This window comes from Protopterus annectens, chromosome 10.part0 (genome assembly GCF_019279795.1).
Source record: "Protopterus annectens isolate FY-2018-M chromosome 10.part0, PAN1.0, whole genome shotgun sequence".
Taxonomy (NCBI): Eukaryota; Metazoa; Chordata; order Ceratodontiformes; family Protopteridae; genus Protopterus; species Protopterus annectens.
In genome coordinates, this window is record NC_056744.1 from 1,352,944,870 (window position 1) to 1,352,966,515 (window position 21,646).

The window sequence follows — 21,646 nt, forward strand, 5'->3', positions numbered from 1 at the left end:
CCACATGTTAAGAACTCACACTAAAAGTGTGTCAGTTAATGCAGATGCTGTATCCATAGTCATTAAAGATAAATACACATCCAGGCTGGTTAAACAGTGTGCTTCCCTGGAGACACTGCAGGTGCTATTCAGTGCTGGTAGGCCACCTAATGAAGCCATTGCCAGCTACAGGGACAACTCCATGAATCAGGATACCTGTTGTGCTTACATGAATCTACCTGTGTTTATCAAGCTACATCACAACACCATGGTGTGAGGTGACATTCACTAACCACCAACTGTGTTGGTTACTAGTGCTCAAACTAACTTGGCCAAAGGTTATTCCATGTCCTTAACTACAATAACTTGAATCAGTGCAGTGATATCCCCACAAGGGGAGCCAATGTACTGCATTAGGTGCTTACAAATATGGCTGATCACTGTAACAGCTGCACTGTGATTCTCCATGGTAAGATCTAAGCACAAATCAGTCTCCTGATATGTAAGACTCAGACCTGAACCCCTCAGCAAACACAGTAGTAAACTTCAGCAAAGCAAAGGATGACCTCCTATGGGATGGCAAAATTAGTGTGATTGCACCTCTACCCTCAGATGGGACAGGCAAGTATGGTAACCTCTACAGCAATGCTTTATGCAACCACCTGTACAGCTGCATAGACTCAGCTGTAGCTGACAGGATGACAAGAAGCACTTTATGGCACAGCAACCTGGGAGCAGTCATACAATCTCCCAGGTATGTCATGCTCATACAAGAGGGCTTTTATGAACATCTGCTTGTTCACATACTCATGGCCATAACCCCATGCAAATGTGTATGTAGTATAATTTCCATCAGTAACAGCAATGTTCCTGGTAAGTAGCACATCATTTCAATACCTGATGTACATACTCAGGGGTGACAGACCTGGCCACACAGGCCTGGCAACACAGGTTTACAGCTACTTTAACATAGACCACTGTGTCTTCTCAGTGGAAAGAAGGGTAGCATATCATGCTCATGTCATTAGTGAGGGCACTGTCACCTGATGATGATGTAGTTATAACCTCCATGTACTCCTCCCTCAGCATGCCAGTATTTCACTGCAATGGCCATTTTCTCATGTAGCTTTGCAAGCACCAGTGGCAATTGCACACAACACAAAGTTTTCTCACAAGAGAACTTCAATTCCCCAGTATCTGTCCTACTGACATTGTGTTTAATAATTGTTATTGTAGCTTGTGTCATATAGACTACACAGAAGTGATATCTGCCTGGCATACAGGGCATTGTCTCACCATGCTGTTTTTGAAATGCTACATATCTGTAGGTGGAATGGTATATGTATTACCTGCTGTAAGGTCATTACCTGGTATGTGATGTTACTTATACATGATGGTGGGGGAGATATGTCTACCACACTTTCACAAACCATTGAAACAGACTCCCACCTAATGGCAAACAGTGCATCTCATTGGCCCTCCTCAGATGCAATCTATATGATATCCTGGACAACTGTCATGTCACCACAGGGCTTCTGCATGTGTCCCTTGTGGACAGGAGCAATATGTGCTGATCGTGTAAACAAGGGTAAGAACATGACAAGGATTTTATGAGACCTAGACCCATTAGGCTACTAGTGTACAATGATCCCATGATTCCATACACTGATGTTAAATGCTCTTACTTCTGCGCGCACACACACACCTGGCTGCAGGAAGAATAGTACCACTATCAAGTAATATGTTGAGAAAACTGCACAGCACACCTATCTCTCTTATGGCACACATTATAGATCACATTCCTTAACACACACACCACACCACAGGTGGGCTATTAATACTTCTTTAGGTAATGTTATCATAGATGATATCAGCAGGCCTTGTTCTGGTCAGGACTTTGGAGGTGCACATCACCTGCACCAAACAAAATAATGCAAAACCCCACCTCTTTCTAAGTCAATGTGAGATTCCTATTTGTTATGCAGGGAGATGCATGCACATACACATACTCACACACATACTCACACATATACACACACACACGCACACACACACACACACACACACACACACACACACACACACACACACACACACACACACACACACGTGGGCTGAAGTGAGATTAAAACCCCTACCTATCTAATCTTACACATGGCAGATCACAGTATTTACAGCACATGCCATGGCTTAAGTCTATGTTATATGTGACTGCAGGTGAATACTAGTGGAGTACATTAAGTAGGCTTGTGTTGAACAGGGTGTGTGCACTGCAGAGAGACATTGATTCTCAACTGTTCTCTGCATCTAGTAGCCTAGCAGTCAGATAACTTTTTGTTATCCTAGCTATGTGTCTACAATAGCCATTTTGGCCATATGTGGCCTTTTGCATTTGGACAGGCAAGGCTGTGGGCCAAAACAATGTGCTCTATCAATGTGTGCATAGACAACATGATACATAACACCATCCATTCACCTGGTGGTTTATGTGTTGTGACATCCATCAGGCACAGGGGAGCTGTTGGGCAGTGCATTAACTACAGCTGAGCCCTTACATTTGATCCTTTGAGCAACATTATATATGTGTCATACTGCAGCTTCAATCACAAGTATCAGGGATGTAGAATGATACAGACATACGCAGACATAAAAAATGTATATCTGTAGATAACAGGAACATAAATATACATGGAGGTGTGTGTGTGTGTGTGTGTGTGTGTGTGTGTGTGTGTGTGTGTGTGTGTGTGTGTGTGCGCGCACGTATGTGATGTTACTAATACATGCTGGTGGGGGGAGATATGTCTACCAAACTTTCACAAACCATTGAAACAGACTCCTGCAAGCAGTGCACCTCATTGGCCCTCCTCAGATGCAATCTATATGATTGCCTGGACAACTGTCATGTCACCACAGGGTTTCTGCATGTGTCCCTTGTGGACAGGAGCAATATGTGCTGATCATGTAAACAAGGGTAAGAACATGACAAGGATTTTATGAGACCTAGACCCATTAGGCTACTAATGTACAATGATCCCATGATCCCATACACTGATGTTAAATGCTCTTACTTCTGCGCGCGCGCGCACACACACACACATACACACACACACACACACACACACACACACACACACACACACACACACACACACACACACACACACACCTGGCTGCAGTGAGAATAGTACCACTATCAAGTAATATGTTGGGAACACTGCACAGCACACCTATCTCTCTTATGGCACACATTATAGATCACATTCCTTAACACACATGCCGCACCACAGGTGGGCTATTACTACTTCTTTAGGTAATTTTATCATAGATGATATCAGCAGGCCTTGTTATGGTCAGGACTTTGGAGGTGCACATCACCTGCACCAAACAAAATAATGCAAAACCCCCCCTCTTTCTAAGTCAATGTGGAATTCCTATTTGTTATGCAGGGAGATGCGTGCACATACACATACTCACACACACACACACACACACACACACACACACACACACACACACACACACACACATATGTGGGCTGAAGTGAGATTAAAACCCCTACCTATCTAATCTTACACATGGCAGATCACAGTATTTACAACACATGCCATGGCTTAAATCTATGCTATATGTGACTGCAGGTGAATACTAGTGGAGTACATTAAGTCGGTTTGTGTTGAACAGGGTGTGTGCACTGCAGAGAGACATTGCTTCTTAACTGTTCTCTGCATCTAGTAGCCTAGCAGTCAGATAACTGTTTGTTATCCTAACTATATGTCTACAGTAGCCATTTTGGCCATATGTGGCCTTTTGCATTTGGATAGGCAAGCCTGTGGGCCAAAACAAAGTGCTCTATCAATGTGTGCATAGACAACATGAAACATAACACCATCCGTTCACCTGGTGGTTTACGTGTTGTGACATCCATCAGGCACAGGGGAGCTGCTGGGCAGTGCATTATCTACAGTTGAGCCCTTACATTTGGTCATTTGAGCAACATTATATATGTGTCATACTGCAGCTTCAATCACAAGTATCAGGGATGTAGAATGATACAGACATACGCAGACATAAAGACGTATATCTGTAGATAACAGGGACATAAATATACATGGAGGTGTGTGTGTGTGTGTGTGTGTGTGTGTGTGTGTGTGTATGATATATGTATAAGTGTTATGTAGCTGCATGGGGAGAGACAGAGATGTATGTGTCTATATATATATATATATATATATATATATATATATATATATATATATATATAGATATGTGTGTGTGTGTGTGTGTGTGTGTGTGTGTGTGTGTGTGTGTGTGTGTGTGTGTGTGTATAAAGATTTATATATTAATACACACACACTCACAGACACACAGATATAAATATATATATATATATATAAATATATATATATATATATATATATATATATATATATATATATTATATTATATGTATGTATAGACATGTCTCTATATATAACAAGTCATTTTGAGTGGGGCGCAAGAGAATTGCTCTCTGCTCATTGGGATTTTTGCTAGTTATAAAGTGACTCCAGCCCATACCTACCTGTACTCCAGTCCAAGATTTGTCTGTTACACAAAATGACATCTGCCCTGTTTCTGCACTGCTGCATGTCACTGAACTTGGCTATGACTTTCTTCAGTTGTGTGATGTAATTAATATGTCACAAATGTTAATAATATTACACCACACACAGACTGACAGTCTGTAAAACAAAAAGTAATTCTATGTGACATTCAAAATAAGTGACTACATCTAGATTAGAATCATAAATACCACCACACAAGCTAATTGACCCTAGTACTTTAAGCCACACAAGCTGCTTAAAAGACAATGATCATTCTTTCCATAACCAACTGCATACATAGCAATATTGTTATTCATGCACTAAGTAATATATAGAATGCATGATCAGTTTCTATGTTACTGTCCTGAGACTCCCTGGCATGCTGATATTCCATTGATGAGTTTGTGTTACAGCAGTTACAAGGGAATACTGCTGTGTTGTGAGTGGTATAAAACCACCACATGTTCTAATGGGATACACAGTAGTCTGACTAACATTTCATCCCACTGTCTAACATCTCCCTTGACAGATATGCCAGTAATCTGTTGCAGTACCACTGCATGACTATTCCATGCATGAGGCCTAGTGAATACTCATGGAAACAAGGTAGTGCAATGGGTATCTGTAGTCACATGTGGATGTAATTTCTGTCCAAGTAGCCCACTATATTTACTTGAATAATGTACCAGAGCCATACATACAATGCCATATCATAATGATCCTTATGAGCACTGTGTAGGTTACAGACTTACCTTGTGAATGCAGCAACTGACACAACCATAGTCCAGGGCTGACTCTGTCTGATGCAAGCACTACACAGCCAATACATGAGTAGGTACAGGATGTGTGGGTTGCCTGCCATCATTTTTAATTTCTGTATTTGAGTAGGAGCAAGGTGTCAATCCTTAGGGTCCTAGGTTGTCAGTGAATGTGCTACGTGTTGCCACTTACCCAAAGCCAGGGCATACTGAGCACACCTACATCTGCCTATAGGGACATCAGCAGGGGGTTCCTCCTCTGAGTCCTCTAGTGACTGTGGTGACATAGGCACTGGTGGGGGGCTGTGTATCCCATACCTTTGCTGATCCTGCTGCAACTGTTTCTGCAGGATCTTATTGTGTAGCATAGCACATACTGTGAATATATATGGTGGCTAGAGAATACTGCAGGCCTCCAACAGTTAAATCTAGGCACTGAAACTGTGACTTCCGCAGCCCACACACATGCTCTATGATGTTCCTAGTTTGTGTGTGTGCCTCATTATGGCATTCTTCTGTGGGTGTGTGTGCATTTCTGATGGTTGTCCTCATCCACGGTTCGATGGCGTAGCCAGCATCTTCCAGTAAATGGCCATGTGGGATCTCCCCCCTAGCAAACATTTTGTACAGCTGTGATGTGTGCCAGATATGGGAGTTGTGATAACTGCCAGGGCTGCCAGCACACACATTCAGGATAATCCCCTGGGCATTGCACATGACCTGGCAGTTGATGTAGTGGTATCCCTTGCAGTTAAGATAGATTTTACCCTGCTCACCAGGTGGAGCCTTGATGTGTACATGGGTGCAATCTATGGCACCCAGTACCTAAAGGTAGAGTGTTACATGGTAGAACTGTTGCATATTGCTGGCTCTCGCCTCAGCTCAGGGGAGAGGTTAAAAGACATGTGCTCACTTGTATATGGTAGCATAGCATCCAGGAACTGGTACAGTATCCTGGATGCAGATGCCTGTGACACCCCCATCATGTCCCAAGTTGGCATTTGAAAAGTACCTGTAGCAAGTATCCGAAGGGCTACACATACCTTTGTTTCCACCGGGATGGGTTCCCTCTGTTGGTTCTGGCTCTGAGTTGATGGTGACAGAGCTCAGTGAGTTCTTGAAGTATCCACCCTGTAGTGCTCTACAATCTCCAGCTCATTTAGCTCCTGGAAGGTTACTCTGGGCCTGAACACTCTTCTCCTTCTCAGCCTAGGCCTATTGTCAGCAGCGGCAGCATCTAGCGCATACATATGTAGCAGACCTGCAGCAGGCCCTAGCATTCTCTCAGTTAAAATTCCCAAGTATGTACTCCAGGGGGTCCAAAGCACTGGGGGAAAATCAGAAGTTAGGGTGTGTGTATACTTTATACAAGTCTGCTGTAGGTCCAGCATGTATAATTGGCTAATGTTTATGCATTTCACCTGCTTAGATTCTATATCATTCATATCATTCATATATGTGGACTTTTATACCCCTTCTTTCCGTGTACACTCCTGTACATGGAAAGTTGCTGCGTACACTACCGACACGGACACAGGGTCTACACAAATGCCTTTCTGCTTGTTGGATCGCTCCACCTGAGTCATCTGCATAAGATTCACCCGCTTATGAGGCAATTTGCATTACACAGAACTTTCCTTGTTTGCACGTGCTTGTGTACCTCTAAGTGGTGCTTAGTGAATCTAAACCCATTCCCGCTTGTGTACGTATCACATCACGATGCATACACAAATAAAAAGTTATGTAGGCTTTAATGAATTACCCTGTAGAAGAATAAGCTGCTCTGTGTTTTTAATAGGAAAAACAAACTGTTGAATACTAATTGGTCTTAATGTAAGCTTCTGCAAGAGAGTTGTTTATCAGGTAGAAAACTGATAGTACTGCTTAAACATTCAGTGCTAAAAAGGACTGAAGATAATCTGTACATATAAGTACACATAAGAAGAAAAATAGGGATGTGCAGGTCAATGAACTGTTTCTCTACAAATATTTGTTGTCTGTTTCATTGGTTATTCCAGATTTGGAGGCTGAAGACAACCTGTCTGCATTCATACAATAAAAAAGATACTACAATTCATGTTGTTTCTCTGCTCACCCTTGTACAGTGCTTCTGCTTCTCCCTAGTTGTGTGACTACCAAGATAGTTGTTTAAGTAAGGGAAGTGTGCGAGTTAAGACTTTCACAAGGGTACAGAGTCTGTCACATGCCAAAATCTGTTGCTGTTGTATGATATTTGAAGTGCTATTGTTTTTAATTATTTGTGATCAGTTTTCACTATTTAGGAGGTTAGGAGTCAACCATTCACAAAGTAGAAGAACAAATATGTTTGACTACTTTTATTTATACATTTCTAAATTTTTTATTTTATTATTCTTTTGTTTATTTTACTGTGCAACTTATTCTGGTGTTTACTGTTCTTGTGTCAAAAACAGAAAGTTATTTTCAGGGTGTGTGGCCATGTAGTTGAGTTGATGCTGCAGTTTCACAAAAAAGGTGTTGACATGTCTGATACTTAGTTTTCACAGCCAGGTAATTTTTATCTACTTTATTTATTTATTTAACATTTGTTGACCGGGAATGTCTGACTAGGTTCCACAGATCCTGTTTTCAGCAGAGGCCCGGGGAGAAATGCTCCAGAAGCATGTCTTTAGAAAGTGGGAGGAAACCAGAGTACCAGGAGGAAACTCACGCGAACGCAGGGAGAACATGCAAACTGCACACAGAAGGCACCCCAGCCGAGAATCGAACCGGAGAACCTCTTGCTGTGAGGCAACAGCATTAACCGCTGCACCACTGCGCTGCCCAGTGGGACTTATAGTGGGGAATTTGGAACTTCTGTTATGTTGTCACTGAGGGAGGACTCCAGTGTGCCTATATGTAAACACAAGAATGTTTTTTTTTGTTAGCAAAGATATTTTACACAAAATTATAAAGTGAAGTTTTTTAAGTGTTTCATAATTAATACAATGCATTTGTTGCAGTGTATATGTTGCTGTAAAATGTAGGAATTATGTTCTACTTTCTCAGTGACAAAAGAAACAAATTAAAATCATTTGACATGGTTAACCACCCCCTCCTCATGAATACCCTTGACTCCCTTTCTTTAGATACCAAGGCTATTCACTGGTTCAACAGGCAGTTCTCTGGGAGAATAAGCTATCTTCCCTCCTGCCATTCTCCCTTGGAGTCCCTCAGGGCTCCATTCTAGGACCTCTTCTTTTCTCTTTATTCATTAATGACCTCTAAGTAGCAATACCTCAAACCACCTGCATACAATATGCAGATGATTCTAGGCTCGTATGTTCTGCCAAATCTACATCTGAACTTCAATCTCTAACTCAGGAAGTATTTATTACTGTGGAAGCTTGGTTCTTGAAATGTTGCCTCCTTTTGAATGCCAAAACTTGTAAAATAAAGGCGAAGAAGAATCAATGAAAGCCGGTAAATCTCCAAAAAGCGAATTTATTTCAGTAAGCGCTTTCGGCAAGGTTCTTACCCTGCCTTCTTCAGACAAACACATACAAATCAATTAAACCACTTTTTAAAAAAGAACAATTAATCAATTAACTAGACTTAATTAACTATTTAAAAAGATAGCACACAATGGCAAAAATCCATCACGCTTACTACAAAGATACTTTACTAATATAATGAAAAAATAAATAATAAAATATTCGCAGTATGTGTTTATATTTAAAATGTGTCCTCGTTTCAATGCATTTATTTTATAAATATTTATTTATTTATTATTAATGTCTTTTATAATGGGCATGAAGCTCAAGAAAATAAATAAATAAATGTAATGAACAGTCAACCCGATGCCATTCAAGAACAAGGGGAGACCACTGTTTCTTCTCTAATTAATCATTTTGACAATAATTTATATAAATGCAGGAAATGGCAGCTTGAGGTAGCATATTTTGAGGAATGCATTGAGAAAAAAGTCATTCCCAAAGGCCTGCGTCAGTGGCGCTACCCGGCTGGCTTGGTTGAAAATTCTCTTTTTCATCAAGAACTGATCAAACTGTTTGACCGGCAGGGATTTGAGTTTCTGAAATCCCTTATTAATTTCTATAATAATGAAATTGACAACATCAAAATTGGCTAGCCTAGAACAAGCAATTAAACCTCATAAAGATTTTTTTAGGTACAAATATGAATATTGCAGGATTTATTCAAGTATTGAGGCAACCATGGATAAACTTTTGGTCAGTAAAAAGAAAAAATTGGCGAAAGATTTAAATGACTACTCTAATAATAGGGCTTATCCTAAGCCCCCAAAGGTTGGATCTCTTGTGCCAATTCCTAACACAGTGACCTTTAATGATAATAGTGAAAATGATAACAGCCTTTCACAAGACTCCCCTGCACCTCAGCCTTTAAGGAGAAGTGAGAGGCTTATAAATAATAATGTTAATAATAATAACAATAACAATAGAACCAACGGGTCCAACGAAAACAACGGAAGGAATAATCATAATAGGCGTTTTAATAATAGCGCCAACACCAATATGGACAATAATGATGCACATCAACAGCAGGGTTTTCACCGAAACCAGGAAGTGCATCAAACCAGTCGACAGCCCAATCGGAATCAGACTCAAACGAGAAACAGAAGGAGACAGCGAAGGAGATAGTCCCGGACTTTGGCGGGGTACCACGCATTCACACTAGCTCAGGGGGTGACTTTTCAATATACAATTACACCATCATTGACGTTGAACAAGAAATGGTTGACTTTTTATCCAAAGGTCTAACCTTCGTTCCTGCAACAAATATGGACACAGTCAAGATGATTGTGGACTTTAAACTGTTTGTTAGGAAGCTGAACCTTAATCTTCTACTTGGTGAAAGTTCTAGTATGGTCAAGTCTATCCGTGTCTCAAGTTTGTTTAATCCTCCACTACATCTGAGTTTGAATGTTTTTGAAAGAATTTGTGAGATGGACTTCAGGGCTATAAAGGATAGAAAAAAACAACAAAGGAACTCTTATAACATCAGTTATTCTGAACGAGAATATCTAAAATTGTTAAATGATTGTAATATAAGGGTGATGAAGCCCAACAAGGGGGGTGGTCTGGTGTTCATGGACCATTTTGTGTATGTAGAAAGTATGAACAAACTGCTGGACACAGCTGCTTATACTGAGGTAAGCCTTAATGAAGTCAATTTAGCTTATAAAAAGATTAGATCTATGCTGAATGATTTATTTTTAGAAGGGTATGTTGACCTTGATTTACATCAATATTTGTCCATTTTGGCACCCAGAACACCAGTTTTGTTTGGTTCTCCTAAAATTCATAAGACCATGGTAAATCCCCCCTTTAGGCCCATTGTAGATGGCCGTGGGTCGATCACCTACGGCTGTGCCAAGTATGTAGATACTATTCTTAAACCTTTAGTAGAAAGTGAACCCCAAATATGTAAAGATTCATGGGGCTTTTTAAATAACATCAATAATTTAGAATATCAACACAACACATGTTACTTGACAATCGACATAAAGGACCTGTATACTGTTATTCCACAAAAAACTGGTTTGGAGTGGATAAGGGATTTTCTACACAATAGGAAATCTAATGATAATACTATTTACTTGATTGAAACATTACTAGAAATTGTTTTAACTAATAATTTCATGTCTTTTGAGCGGCAGATTTATTTACAAAAGTCAGGGGTGGCCATGGGGTCCCCCTGTGGCGGCAGTTTCGCCAACGCCGTCATGGCACAATGGGAGAATAACTTTTTGTTCATCAATAAAATGTTCCAAAACAATGTCTCCTGGTACACTTGGTACCAGGATGACATGTTTTGTATTTGGAAAGGTGACATTTCACTTATACCTGATTTCATTAAGGACATTACATTAACGACCAATTTTTTGGAATTCACTTATGCGACAAGTGAAAGTTCAATAAATTATTTGGATATTTTGTTGATTAACGACAAAATTAATGGCAGGTATAAAAGTTTAATTTATAGAAAACCCACCTACTCAAATACATTTTTGCATTTTTCTAGCAATCACCCTTACCATCAGAAGAGAGCCGTAGTTAAAGGCCAGATGGTAAGGGCGGCTCGAATGATTTCTGACAATTTAGATTTCGAGTCTGAATGTGAAAACCTTAGGGGTATGTTTTTGAGTAGGGGGTATCCAAGTCACATGGTGTTTAACATTCAAAAAGAAGTGGTATTTAAAAGAACTACGGGGCACTTCTCCCCTATTTTGAACAACCAAAGGACAACATATCTAGAGGCCGGTTTCAATCAAGGTAACCTCATAGACCAAGAAGGGACCGCTGACAGCAGGTATACCAATATCTACCAAACAAGGTTTTTATGTACCTTTTCATTGGACCAACATTTTATTAGAGACATTCTTAATAAAAATTGGGATATTATAAATGGCGATGAAAAGCTTTCCAAATCTCTTGGTACATGTCCTAAGATCACTTTTAGGAGGGGCCGAAATTTAAAAACTATTTTGGAGGCCAAAAAAAGAACACAGTCAAATAGGAATGTAGGCATGTTTAAATGTGGGGCTTGTTCTCAATGTAAATATATCTTGGTCAGTCGCCTCCTATGTATTAATGACACAACTTATAAAATCAATTGTAGATATAGTTGTGACACTAGAAGTGTCACATACATGGCACTTTGTTCCCAATGTAAGACCTATTACATTGGCAAGACTGAAAGAAAGTTTAGACAGCGTATTTATGAACATTCATATGCTATTATTAAAAAGGACACCAACAACGCTTTAGCGAAACATTGTTTAGATCACCCTGGACATGATTTCAAGTTTGCTATTTTACAACACAGACCTCAAGATTTTAGAGGGGGGCCTTGGAAAACATTGCTGGAGGTCAATGAATTGATGTGGCAAATAAGAACAAAGGCCCATCTTAATCCAGGTCTTAACGAAAATATATCTATAAAATGCATGCTTAAACTGTTAGCCTTTCAAAGATGAAAGTATATTTGTTAATAAGTTATTAGCCATTTAGGCATGTACTATTATTCCTTTTAGGTTTAGACGTACATTATTATTTATTATGGTATTTTGTTAATGGTGTAGTTTTTTACATGAGAGGTGTATTTTCTGGAGTAAGGAAACAGATTAATTCTTGTTCACCTGTTCAGCACATCTTCGTTTACTAAAGCGTTACAACAAGTTTATTTATTTATTTATTTCCTTATTCATTTATTTATTTTCTTGAGCTTTGTGCCCATTATAAAAGACATTAATAATAAATAAATAAATATTTATAAAATAAATGCATTGAAATGAGGACACATTTTAAATATAAACACGTATTGTGAATATTTTATTATTTATTTTTTCATTATATTAGTGAAGTATCTTTGTAGTAAGTATGATGGATTTTTGCCATTGTGTGCTGTCTTTTTAAATAGTTAATTAAGTCTAGCTAATTGATAAATTGTTCTTTTTTAAAAAGTGGTTTAATTGATTTGCATGTGTTTGTCTGTAGAAGGCAGGGTAAGAACCTTGCCGAAAGCGCTTACTGAAATAAATTTGCTTTTTGGAGATTTGCCGGCTTTCATTGATTCTTCTTCGCCTTTATTTTACAAGTTTTAGTGTGTCAATTTTTGTCGTATTTCCTTTTGAATGCCAAAAAGACTAAGCTCTTACTCTTCACCCCTAACAGCAAGTCCTTCCCCATAGACTTCTCAATCAAATCCAGTAATGGCAACCTTATGTCTCCAGACTCTTCCACCAAGCTGTTAGGAATTACAATTGACAATAACCTTACCTTTGATAACCATATTAATAACACTGTTAAAACCATAAATAGAAAACAGGGCTCCTTTTACAGAATAAAACCCTTCTTAACTCCAACAGCCAGAATTACACTTGCCCAGTCCCATCTTATCTCCACTCTGCTTTATACTTCACCCATATATACTAACCTAAAAAAGTAATCTCATTAAACTAGTTAACTTTTACAATAGTATTGACAGATTTGCTACTGGGAACCCATTTAGAACACACCACTGTCAAAACCTACAGCAGCTAGACTGGCTTGAACTAAAAAAAAACATGCTGATACTTTCACAACTTACCATTGTCCATAGAATATTTTACCAACCAAACAACACACCTATACTTTCTACCTTTATCACCCCCTATAAAAACCTCAATTCCCTACACTCTTCTTGCAAATTTCTTGCTAGCATAACCTAGTCAAATAACTTGGCAGGTTATTCCTTGTTCACCAGTACTGCTGGAAAATATTGGAACCTTTTGCCTAATGATCTAACTTTACTACCATCCCTTCTGCTCTTTAATTAAAGGCTCAAGAAACATTTTAAAACACACTGGCTTTGCCCCTGTAGCAATCGTGATTAATCTTCTGATTTCTCTTTTGCTATCTCTTTGTTGTCTGCTTTCACTAATCATTACTGCTTACCCCTCTGTAAGTAGTGACTTTCTCAACCTTATTAAAATGACTTGGGAGATGATATAAATCGTTGAATGTTCTGTGCATTATTTCAGATATCTTACGGTAAAATTATTTGCCCTACCTGTTATGTGTATCATCATATATTGCATAATGTAACTTATATGTATGCTCTCTGTATTGTATTGTAACATCCCTTCTTTATATTTGTGTATGATAAATTTCTGTCTTACTACTTGGAGATTTTCTCCCCGGGCCTCTACTGAAAATGGAAACATATCCAGTAAACAAATGTAAAATAAATAAAAATAATTAAATACATTTTGTGCTTATCTACTCTAAATAATTTTTGATAAACTGATAATTTCAAACTGTTTCATACACGTGTGTGTGTGTGTGTGTGTGTGTGTGTGTGTGTGTGTGTGTGTGTGTGTGTGTGTGTATGTGTGTGTGTGTGAACATTAGTTTAATGTTTAAAAAGCTTAATGACAGAAAGATGCAGTAAGGAATTGATTAAGAAAATAAGAGATGGTCTAAGGTTTCACAACCAGTAGTTCCTGATGACAATATTAGGCTTCAAGTACCATTGCTTGTGTTTCTTTAAGCTGTTTCTGCATTTACATAACAAAAATGTACTGTTTAGTTTTATTATTTCTGCATATTCCCCTCCCATATAATCCACTGATTACCTGGATGACAAATGTAATTGTTGCAACTTCAAATAAACTGTATATTCATGATTTGGAAGTTGAAGACAACCTGTTTATCTGTTTGCATTCATGCAAAATAAAAAAAAAAATACTCATCTGTAGTGTAACACTGCTTAGCATGACATAGGGAAGAGAACATGAATATTGAAAAATTGCTTTTACTTTACAGATTTAATTATTATGGAAATGTGCAAAGGGGGAAGAAAATATCAGTTAATGAAAATCTCCTAGCTATAAATGAATACAAGCAATGCAGGTGCATGCTGCTTAGTTTTCTACAATGAGCTGGTCACCTGGTTTCCTGTCCTGTCTTCATACGAGCAGTCAAAGTCTATTCAGCTATAACGAGACATTAAAATTCAAAGGTTAATTTGTTTCACACCTTTAACTAATTTAACATATCTGAGTAGTAAAATTGAATACTTACAAGATTATACATTATTACATGTCTAAATGATTGCTTTTATAAAAGAATCTAAAAGTGAAAATGCCAAACAGCATGCAAACCTATTCAGATGCTTTTATTTCAGTAAAAAACAGTCAAAATAAAGAACAATTTGAATGAATGACTGATGAATTGTATACCATTAGGAGAAAATTACTGAAACATCAAAGCAGTTCCTTTTTCAGAAATTTTGAATTAAATCTGAATGTGAGTCAAAGAATGAATCAGAGAAAAGGCATTTAAATTGGAAGTGGATGAAAATTATTTTCTAAAGAATGAGATCTATGCTTTGCAGTTCACAAAATAACTAAATAAAGTGAAAGATAGTTAATTTTAGAAACAGTGCTGTCAAAGTCTATTTTCACCATAGAATCACTGAGGGAAATGGGCTATATCTGATTCCTATTGCATCCTTTACACACACACACACACACACACACACACACACACACACACACACACACACACACACACAAAGATGTGCATATCAGCACATATGTGTGTGTTGCAAAAAGTGGTTTCACAATAGAATAGCAGAGTCATTACAATTACCTAAAATAATATGCCCTCTTGAGGGAATTTGCCATAGTTGTGCCCAAAATAAAAGATGCAACTGCCTCAGGGGCATGAAGAGCAAAGCTGAAGTACAATATTTGCATTTCAGATTTGTAGCTGTGCATCTCATTTAGAAGGAACAGCACTGTGCACAAAGAATGAAACTTAGAAAATATTTCTAATGCAGGTGCAGTCTTTTGCCACTGTGAAACTGATGTGTTCTCTACATTATTCAGTTCTGCAGAGAATTTCATTGGTTCTGAAAGTGCATGCTGCTGTGTTCTTACCAACCAAACATTAATGAATAAATAGCAACATTCTCTAAGTAGAAACTAATGAAAAGCTGATACTGCCATTTTATTGATTTTCCTACAAAGATTCATGTAGATATGAGCATGCACACAGTGCATTCTTGTTGAAGTTTCACAATTTCCACTGGTTCCATGGTAATGAGAGATGGACATCTGACTGTGATCCAGACAGCCATAAACCAATAAGTGCCCTTGATATTGGAGGACATTACCCTGCTGGGTGTCAGTACCTTGTGCTGTACCGACACCCATCATAGGCTATCATTTACTGTGGAATAGCAGCAGTGCATACACCATGACATGTATAACTTTACAGCACACATTTTAGCTAGGGCAAAACATGCATTGGAGTGTATATGCTTGGAACCATTACTGCAGCTTGATTTGCCAGTGGCTGCAGGGAGTGGAGTTTAGGGGATATGCAAAACTTAGTGTAGGGTTGCATGGGTGACATTCCATTCTTCTAAAGGCTGTGAAATTCAACACATGGATTGGGAGGAATGAATTGATAGAAGATATTTTCTAGTTGCAGGTTTATTTAATGGGGAATAAGTAAGTGGAGAACAGGTGAAAGGGGCTAATGGACAGCAAGGCTGATGAATTAAAATGTATATACAAAATTCAGAATTCTCCCTTTAGGTTTATAGGTTCATAAGTACTTAATAGGTTATTGATTTGTGAAGATCTTTAGAAATCTAGCCTGTCATGTCCATCATCTCAAGTTCAGTTTCTATGAAGATCCTCCCTGGTGCTCTGACATCCTAATGCCTATCATCAAGTCAATTCATTTCTGACATACAGTTCTTCATCATGGGTTTCAGTGGGTATGCATTTTTGTGTTATTAATTTGGCCAACACTGTTGTTGACCATCCCTTTTTCTTTTGTTTTGGCTTAGACCATCATTCTTTTTCTTTGAAAATGTCAGTGTTCATTTTTCCAGGACTCATCTTGCTATCTCTTCATATTACCTCAATCACTCATCCTTCTTTTTGTATAACACTGCTCATCAGTTCTTCTAGGGATATATTAGGTTTATCATCCAACAAGGTGTATACAGTTGTTCATCTGAAGTTCCATCAGACCTCAAATGTCCTGTAGTGGGTCATAGGCTGCGTGGAAAGTAAGCACTGCCAACATGCATGACAGTGAAAGTGTGGTCCATTACAAGTAGCAATCATATCTAAGAGGTCATTCCCTTCAATTACTTGTTGCTTCAGCAACAAATAAAAGATCATCCACCATCCAAACAATAAGCAACTCTGTTTGCCACTTCATTACCCTCTCCCTAAGAAATGAGCATCACTGTATCTCACTTAATAAAGCCATTTGGCTAACTCTCCAACAATGTGACTGCCTGCTTCTTGAATCCCAACTCTACAGGCTCGTCAAACAAGACTCCTGTCCTTCCTTTGCATCCATCCCATTCCAGTTAGCAACAAGTTACAGTCTAAAAAGTCTTAATCCTTCTGGTCTACTTCTTCAATGTCCCAGAACCAGGCTTCATGGCATTAACAGTACTTTCTCCATGCTAGGCCCAAATTCTGTGAATCCCTTCCTACTTATCTTAAGGACCTTACCTCATACCCCTCATTTATATGCTGAGCTTAAAGATCTTCTCAAGTCTGGGTCAGTTTGCGAATGCTTTCCCTCTGGACATATCATCTAATCCCCCACTCTCCCCTTATCAGTCAGATGCTTTGCCTTCCTCACGTTATTTTCCTGCACTGATTTGTGGCATCTCTTCCACACTGTACATCCTGTATGTAGTTAATTTCTGTGTGTAGTACCTTCCTTTTGCTATCCTTCATACTTTGTGCTCTATCCCTTCACTATTTCACTCTCTTCTTCTTCTGCCCTCCTTACTCTAACCACCCTTTCAATCATCCATTAAACTGTATACTTTGTTATTATTACTGCTATTGATTCATTGCTGTCTTCACACAACATTTTGTTTATATTCATAATACTTGTTATTAATTTGCCTGTCTACTGTGCTTTATATTTGTCTAGACTGAGACTGAAATAGGTCCATTTGGATTAGTACTCCACCCAGGCTACCAAATTGAATAAATAAAAATAAATTATTGCTTGTAGCAGTATAGTCTTATTGGAAGTAGTCAATTCCAAGCAAATAACCACTGGACAATTTGAGTGTGCACCAAGTTAACCCCTAACAAAGAACCCATGAATGGTCTTTAAAAAGCACCATGGATGTGCTGCCAGAATGCATGACATCCATTTACAAGGTTACAGAGATGTCTGTGGTGGCACATTTGGCATCATCTGGCCTAAATGCAACTTTTTCTTATGACTTCAGTTTCACACTGAGTATCTGGCCATCACACAGACCTTCAGAAACTCTATTTTGAGAACCTTGATGCATACCTCTCAACTGTCCAGATTTTCACAGAATGTTCAGATTTTTGCCACATATTTCTGGTCTGTTCACATAACGTTTGTACTTTTCTGTCAAATCACTGAGGATTGAAGTCACTAAATAAAGATATACTTTTGACTTTCAGATACTGTATCCTCCAGATAATGCATGCTAACTCAAATCATGTTATTCTATCAATTTTCTAACTTTATAAGAGCAATATTTAAAATCTGCCTCTGTTTTTGGAGGTTTATCCCCCATTATTTTAGGCTTCGCCCAGATTTCTTGTGCTGAGAGGTTAAAAGGTATGCTCAGAGGTGGTCTTCCTGTATAAGATATTCTTTGAAAAAAATAAGAATGGGTTTTATAATTTTAATAAAGAGGAAAGGAAAGCACTAATTGACTTATGCAATAGAGAAGATATAATTATAAAGCAGGCTGATAAAGGAGGTGAAGTTGTAAAGATCACTGAAGATTTTATAAACTGGATGTCTGATTTATTATTAGAAGAAAGCACTTTTAAGAAAATTAGTAAGAGTGATGTTAATGACATTATCTATAGAGTGAAATTATATTTATATTATTTATTAATGGAATTTTATATCAGTCCTGACTTATGTATTTATATATATATATATATATATATATATATATATAGAGAGAGCTAATCCAGTCACTCCCATCATATACATTTTACCAAAAATTCATAAAAATTTAATAACACCCCCTGTGAGACCAATAGAGACCTAACCTCCTATGAACAACCACTATACTCCACCCTTCTCTTCCCCTCCAAAGACACTTCAACACCACCATTAGCTACCTCTCTAAACTTCCTAAACATCATATCCAAACCCAGCTACCTACTACCCAAATATCATAGACTAGCACACATTAAGTATTCCAATCTAAATATTAGAAAATTATTTGACTATTATTGTAAGCCTCTCCACCCTAAAAACATAATATACCTCCACTCCTTACTAGACAGGGACATTCATCCTAACCCTGGCCCAAACTATACCCTTACCACTAAAAACTGCAACCCGAATAACACTAGTACCCTAGGTCCTACCAAACCTTCTAACTTACTCTCTATAGCACATCTCAATATACGCAGCATTAACAATAAAATTGCTCACCTACACGCCCTCCTAGATGTCCACCTATTTGACATCCTATGTTTATCTGAAACTTGGCTAAAACCTGCTGTTAAAGACAATGAAGTCACCCCACCTGGTTACAATATCATTAGACTAGGCCGCACAGCCAAAACGAGAGGAGGGGTAGCAATCGTCTATAAAACAGAGCTACAAGTTAGCACTGTAAATCATAGACCACCTTTAGACAATAGTGCTGAAATACTTATCACTAAATTTCAGGTCAACACATGTAAAGCCATAAATATTATCTGTATATATCTTCCTCCAGGAAATAACATTAATACCCTTGAAAATATCCTTAACTGGCTTTCTGTTAATCTCCCACAAGAAACCATAGTCTTAGGAGATAATATTGGTGGCTTTTGCAGTGCCCGCCCCACTGTAGATTTGATCTAGGACACTCCCCCAGTCCCATCTCTTTACCACATTCTATCTAATAAACCCTTTCTGCACTTGCTTTTAGTCCTTTTTAATTTAATTACATTTTTTTCAAACTGTGTGTGGACTAATATTGCTACATACTCAAGTGTGCCAGCTTGCACTGCATGTGAATTGTTTTTACTACTGTTTTTGCTACTTTTCTGAAAAAAAAAAATTATCTGCTTTTACTGTATTTGTGTTTCTTCCTAATTTATTTTGCTTTTGCGTTATCTTAAACATACTCAGTTGTATTTATTACTTCTTGGTGCAACTCATTCTAAGCCTTTTAGTTTAAGCACTTGGGCTTCAGACCAGTTGTTTTACATTAAGAAGGTTTGTGGTTTGCACTGTAGTGGCAGGACAGGTAGCTTACATCCTTCTAAGTTGGGAACTGCTGATTGAGGGCTCAGTGTCAGTTATTCTAAAAGTGTATTAATTCTGGTTTAAGCACTTGGGCTTCAGGCCAGTTATTTTACATTAAAAGGGTTCGTGGTCTGCACTCTTGTGGGAGGAGAGGCTGGACTCTGCCCTTCTGAGCTGGGAATTTCTGGTTAAAGGCTTATAGTGCCTGCATATTTGAACTGCTTCTTACTGAAATTGGTACACCTTGTTTGCTGTAGCGTAGACTAGATCCAGGCCTGCTGAATCTAGCTTTGTTTGTATAACTTGAGCACTAATCCAGGCATTCTTCAAAGTATTCAATTGTATTTGTTACTGCTTGGTAGTAACTTGATTAAAGTGTAGCTATCATTCTAAGTCTTTTGGATTAAGCACTTGGGCTTCAGACCAGTTGATTTACATTAGGAAGGTTTGTAGCCTGCACTGTGGTGGCAGGACAGGTGGCTTACATCCTTCTAAGTTGGGAACTGCTGATTGAGGGCTCAGTGTCTGTTATTCTAAAAGTGTATTAGTTCTGGTTTAAGCACTTGGGCTTCAGGTCAGTTATTTTACATTAAGAAGGTTCATGGTCTGCACTCTTGTTGGAGGAGAGGCTGGACTCTGCCCTTCTGAGCTGGGAATTTCTGGTTAAAGGCTTATAGTGCCTGCATATTTCAACTGTTTCTTACTGAAATTGGTACACCTTGTTTGCTGTAGCATTGACTAGATCCAGGCCTGCTGAATCTAGCTCTGTTTGTATGTGTCTTGTTTGTTTGCTTGTTATTTCCATGAAACGCTAATACCACCTAAAACACGGCTTTTCAGCGCTTCTGTGGATCCCTAGTGATATCTGCATTGCTTACTGTACTCATTTCCTTGTTTCACTTAAAAGAAAGTTACTGTTTGTCATTTTTGCATTTAAGTTACCTGTAACACATTGCATTTAAGTTACCTGGCACTTGCTCACTAAAGGCACTTGCTCACTAAAGCAATTATATAAGTCAGCACTAAAAAATTAAAAGCACTACACTCTCACAAAGTCCTCTCGAGTACCTTGTTCCCCATTGGCCCTTTTTTTCAATTATAAAGGAATTCCCAGTACTATTCTAGCATGTCCAAAGGTCAGTTATCAATCTTCTCTCTGGTCCAGCTGGTGAATCTGGGAATCTTGAGGCAATGTTACAACTGCCTCGTGTACACAGACAACCCTCTCCTCCTCCCAATAAATTCCAACAAATGTGAGAGATGCATCCATATAGCCAAACTGGAGGCTAAGCTCTCTCAACTCAGTACTGGCATAACCAGTCAGGAGGAGAAGGAAACCACACTCAGTACAATTCCCGTCTCACATAGACCTACCACGACAGCAGACCAAACACATAAACACACAAAAACATACTCGGAGGCTCTAAATAAAAATCTGCCTAAGCAGCAGAGACCTCCAAAGCAGACACCCAAGCAACCGCTACCCCAAAACAAAACACGTGCAACACATAGCTCACAAAGCCAGTGTGCCAAACAGTCACAGCCCTTAAGGCTA